Genomic DNA, 6308 nt, shown 5'->3' with positions numbered 1-6308 from the left:
AAACAAGATACGAAAAGTGGTTTTCTCTGTAATGATTGCCCTTAAATCACACGCTTTACAATTATTATGCCCTGTGAAGTCACAGACTATCTCTTTGAGCCCCACAGCACAGCAGGCACCGCGCTGGGTCAATGATACAGAGTTGACTGAGACTTACTCCTTGCTTCCATGGAGCTTACAATCTAGTGGGTGGGCTGCCCAGGAAACCCTCCTTACTCTAGTTAGAAAAAGGCCATGGCCTAAAGGAACCAGAGCATCTAAGCCAAACCAGTGGTTGGGGAGATACCCCTGCTCTGAGTTTTGAAGAAGAAGAAAGAATCAACCCCAGGATTTGGTGATCAGAGGCCAGGATCACCATGGAGCCTTGTCAGACCACACTTGCAAAGGTTCAATCCAGGTATTTTGGTTTGATAGTTCTTGGGTAAGGCTGGATATTTGGATATTAATAATCTCCACAGGTGATTCTTCACAGGGGTAACTATGACCTACATGTCTCTGATTTTTTATCAGAATATTATTATATCTACTAAACATATTAGAGTTAATTCTTGGTATCTGGGGACTCTTGTGATATCCAGACAGTAGGAATGATGCTACATCGACTCACATCACATTTCTACTCAATTTCTTCATTTTTAATTTTAGAGCTCCTTGCAAAATTAGTTGAGCTTGACTTTTTTTTTTTTTTTTTTTTTGCGGTACGCGGGCCTCTCACTGTTGTGGCCCCTCCTGTTGCGGAGCACAGGCTCCGGACGTGCAGGCTTAGCGGCCATGGCTCACGGGCCCAGCCGCTCTGCGGTATGTGGGATCTTCCCGGACCAGGGCACGAACCCGTGTCCCCTGCATTGGCAGGCGGACTCTCAACCACTGGGCCACCAGGGAAGCCACGAGCTTGACTTTTTAATAACCTTAGAACTGTTTAATCCTATCCCCTTTGTCCATTTCTCTTAAACTCAAGCTCATAATTTAGGCCAACCACATTTTCCCTGAGCTCTGAAGCTTTAGAAATAGTATAGTATAGGTTTCTCTCTTTATTACTGTAGGCAGTAGAAACTGTAGAAAATAGTCCCAGTTAAAATATCATCTAATACACAATTTGCCAGAGACTCTGATAGCTCCGTACAGAATTCCATCATAACAGTGGCCATAAAAACAACATTCTATCCCTAGATCATGCTGTGTGTTTATTCAGCCAACAAAACATTGAATGAACATCAGAAATGGCAGCATCTGGCAACTCCTGTATATTGATGCATCTCCACTCATTTACTGTGTGACAGCTTGAGAAATGGAATAAAATACCAGATACTAGAGGTACCAGACAAGTGACATATCACCTTCACAGAACCTCAGAAACCTCCATCTGCTCATCCTACTGATGAGGAATTAAGAGGAAGGAAAGGTAATTGGCTTAATTGACATATTCAGATTAGGGCAAAGCCAACACCAGAATTTTAGTCTCTCTCTGTTCAAAACCCAAAGTCCCCTAGTACCTGATAATTTAGTCACATTTTTATGATGAAATACACTGTGATTTCTTTATGCATGATTACAATTTATGGCCAGCAATGAAACACTTTTGTTCAAAAATAAATTGCATGCAAAAAAATCATTCATATAAGCTATGCAAACAATTACATATGCAATGATATCTACATGAGCCATGATCTGACTGTAAATAGAAAATTATTTTAATTTAAATTCAGAGTCCAGAAGAAGTTTACAATCTAGTATAGACTATTGTCAGTACTTTGTACTTTCAGCCTAGAGTTCAGATACAAAGAATCAGGAAAAATTGCCTTCTGATGAGCTTTAAATTAAAAATGTCAGTGTGGAATGAACCAAAACAGAGCTATGCAAAAAAATACTGGCAAAGAAGAAGATGAGGGAGAAGGGAAGGAAGATGAGATGGGGAGGAAAGAAGATACAGTTAAATTATTTGGCAATACTTTGATCCTTTGGAAATTTGCTTTTAAGTCGTGTTAGGCAGGAATGGAGCAGTCTTCATCTAATCCCTCTGAGGATTCTATTAAATGGCCTGTGATTCCAGGGTGTCCAGTCAGCCTGGGTGAACAGCACTTTTCTTGATGTTGCATGAGCTTTGAGGATTGTTCCTTCTTCGCCTTTCAGGTGGTTATTCCCTAAGCTTGGGGCAGTTTCCTCACAATATGTGCTGAGCAACACTTAGAATAAGATTGGAGAGGGAGCTTCTGTTGATCTCTGGAGGGTCTTTCTGCTTCCAGTGTTCTGCTCCCTTCGTCTACCTGGACTTCTAGCTGCATCTCCTCAACACAGGAAGTCTTCCCTGCTCCACCTGGTAGAGGAATAAGCTGTCTGTATTCATCGATTGCTCTTGTATGTTACCCCTCTTTCAGGGATCTCTGTCCTATGCTCCCTGATGTCCGATATCTAAAAACCATTGTTTCACATATTCCATCCAGTTTTTAGTTTCTTTCGAGAGAAAAAAATTTGCCCCTGTTACTTTATCTTGGCCAAATGTGGAAGTATCAGCGTTACCTTTAGACCACTTAGCTTTTTATTATAAATTGGCCTTCAGATTTTACCCCTAGTCTCATAGTTTGGTAAGCATGACTCTGCCCTCGTATACACTGTTTGTGTGCCAGCACACAGGTGTCTGGTCCCTCAGGCCTGGGGTCTGGACCCCAGACCCAACAGTCATCAGGGTGACACTGTGAAGGCCTTATGGAGATGGCAACCCCTATGAGACACATGCTGACTGAACTCAAGCCTGATTCCTACCTTGAATTTCTTCACAGGATGAATTACTCATGCACATGATTCAGAAAATAAAATAGCTCCATGAACATATGTAGCTTGCAGAATGTTGTATATAACCAAATCCTGTGATTACTCATTATAATTTTCAGATGGAAAGTGTATCTATCCATATCTTAGTAGTACCATTAGGAAAAATACTATATACTGAAAACACTACTGTATACTGAAAACAATACTATCTGCTATTATTTTTAAAAGTAAACTATTTTATTTTCCAGGAAGTGTGTACTTGTGTTCAAAATTACATTTTCATTATAATATGTTTGCCATATTCCAGTCTTCAAATGCCAGGCTTTTGAAAACGGACTATAACGGGAACTTTAATTCATGTCCAGACTTTCTGGTCTCCAGTTACTATAATACTAGTAAGGAACCTCTCGCTACGTAACTACCTGTACAGGTCACCAAGATGGAAATTTCATCTGAGAGGAGATTGAGTACCCAATTACAGACCTCTCTGACCTCAAGGAAACTTGCCAAAAGTTTTAATTTGTTTTGATCAGCCTGAGGCAGAGACTCAGGTTTGGGCCGACTTTAACTGGAATTTTCTGTTACAAAAACACAGAACTCAGTGAGTCTGTTTACTTCTTCTCTCCTTCACCCACTGTCCCCAGTTTGGCTGGAAGTAAGAGAAGTCGTGTCTGAGACATTACTTGCCAATTTTTTAAAAATTTGTCTTGTCTACTCAGAACAGGTCAACAGAATGGATCTGGAAATTTTATGATCTATTTGTCTCCCTTAGTCCTATTCAAATATACTCTGATATCTGAAAGATAAGGTTGTTTGTCCTTATAACATTTCTAAAATTTATTTTTATCAAAGTTTTATATGTATGCATGTATGTATGGCATATGCACATAAAGAGTCAAAGTGCTCTCAAATCTGTTACGAAAAACAGCAATGTCTCTCATTTCCATTTTCACTCCCTCCCAGGAAATTACTTTCAATCTATTTACCAAGTCTTCTGCTATTTACTTCCATATCTCTAAATTATACATTTATATTGTGATGTCTTCATTATAAATATGTGTGTATATATATATATAGTTTTAGTGAATATTAGTGAATTTCTACCAGAATCATGGACATTTAGCTCTCCTCCCCACTCCCGTTGCAGCGTCAGCACGCACAATACCAGGAAAGCCCCATGCATACTATGTCCCTGCTGAAAGGATCCTCTTGAATCAGTACTCTGGGGAGCTCCACCACCACATGAATTGTCCTCGCAGGACTTGTGTGACTCAGGGACCCTGCTCAATCCCCTCCACATTCCTCTACCCTCTCATCTCCATCCTCCTAATTCAGATATATTCACTTTGGTTACATCATCAATAAGTAAAGTATTTGCATCATTATATCTTTAGAGTACTAGTTACATAGTATATTACGATTAATTTTATGTTCTGTACATTTTTTACTTGAACAAATAATCTCTTTGATTTTGTTGTTTGCCTAGTTTTCCATGCACTTACCAATATTTCAACCCCAGAATTTCCACCCCTCATCAAAATCCCTTCTTAATAAACCCAGATATGTCAGGAATTCTATCAATTTTATATTCTTGAAACGTTCTCTCCCTTTCCTTCTCCAGTTTGGGCTTGTGACCTCGTGCCAGCTGCACAAATGTCGCATTGAGATCACCAAGCCTTCACCTGAGGATCCACCTTGCCTCTCCCCTGCACAGTATTCCCTGTCTCCTTTATCCCAAGTCTGCTCATTTCTTGGTTTCCTCCCTCATTTTGATGGAGTCTGTCCTGCAGTGGCTTTCTGAGATGGCTGTGTGGTAGGTAAATCTTTTGAGAAATTGCCCGTCTGAAGGCGTCTTTCTTCTACACTCACATTTGTTTAAGAGATGAGTCAAGAATAATATTCTGAGTTCAAGACAATTTTTCTCTAGAACTTTGAAGCCATGTTCTATTGTCTTCAAACCTCTGATGTAGCTATTAAGTCCAAAACCTTTCTGATTCCTGATCATATGGATGAAACCTTTATTTCTCTCTCAGAAGCTGAAAGAATCTTCTCTTTGTCCCAAATATTCCAAAATATCATGAGGACACACTTTATCATATGGTGCATTTTAATTCACTGTGCAAAGTTCTTTTATTGGCCTTTCAATATGGAAATTCCTCACTTTCATTTCCAGGATAGTTTACTTTCTTGGTTTGTTTAATGATGATTTCTCTGTTCTGTCTTTCCAGAACCTCTGTTATCAAGACGCTTGACTTCTTGGATTGGGCTTCTGATTCTCTTGTATTTCCTCCTCCTACTTTCCATCATCTTGTCTTTTTGTTTTACTTTCTGGGCTATTTCCTCCACTTTACCTTCCATTCTCTCAATATGTTTATTGTTCCTACCATATTTTATCTTCCAGGAGCACTTTTTAATCCTCTGAACTTACTTTTTTTTAATTCTTCTTCTTGGGTGGGTGCAATTTTTTTTATCACACTGAAGATATTAATAAGGGTTTTTTTTTAACGTATTTTCTTTCTTCAGAATTTGTGTTTCTTTAAATTGTTTTTGTTTGTTCACTCATCTTGGTCCCTAGGTTTCATATTACAGGTTATCTTCAGATGTCTCATAATCTTTGGTTGTCTGCTCAAGTTTAAGGCTGGGCTCTAAAAACTGGGTGGGGGCCCTGGGTGTGTACACGGTCAGGCTTGTTCATTGAAGAACCTTTGATGCAAGCATCTTTCAGTCTTTCCCTGTGGGCTAATCACATTCTCCACTGAAGAATCTCCTGTACTAGAATTTACAAGACTGGTGACTGCCATCATTCTGGAAGCCAAGTCGGGGGAAAGCCTGGGGATCTGCACTTTTATTTAATCCTACTGTTTTCATTAGCATCTGAGCCCTCTTCTGTGACACATGCCTGAAAGCCCAAGGCCCTCTGTTTTAACCTTTCCAGAGATCACCTTTCCCTCCAATGTTCCCTGGGGTACAGAGGGAATCTGGGAATCCTGTCCTTTCCCAAACAGACTTTCAAGCAATCCTCCAGATTTTTCTCCCACCTCGTCTGCATTTCCAGAGGCCCCTTGTATCTCTAATCCCTAAGAATTTGGTGATTCTGTGTTGTAACACACAGAGTTCCTGACTTTCCCTACTGCTGGTTTAGGATTCAGTTTTTTCCAATTCTGCTATCATTCATCTCTTTGTTTCCAGCTTCTAAAGTACGATACTTTCTTTCCCTTTCTCTCTTTCTCTATTTGTCCTTGTGAGATTATGCTTTGTCGTTATAGTGGGGATTCAGGAGAGAGCAAAAGTAGATGTAGTAAGCATTCAACCTACCATCTGTACCTTGAAGCCTATATCATTTATCTCTGCGATAAATCACACAAATATCCAAATTCTTCACTCTTCTTTGTACCTTTGCCCTTTTTAGTGTGGTTTTGCATCTTCCTGTCATCAGAAAGTGAAGTCTATTCCCTTTCTCTTAAACCAAGGCTGGTCCTGTGACTTGCTTTGGCCAATAAAATGCAGCAGAAATGGCAGCAGAACAGTTCCAAACTTAA

Source organism: Globicephala melas, chromosome 14 (genome assembly GCF_963455315.2).
Source record: "Globicephala melas chromosome 14, mGloMel1.2, whole genome shotgun sequence".
NCBI lineage: Eukaryota > Metazoa > Chordata > Mammalia > Artiodactyla > Delphinidae > Globicephala > Globicephala melas.
The sequence above is the reverse complement of the archived record's forward strand: the minus strand, read 5'-3'. Positions refer to the sequence as shown.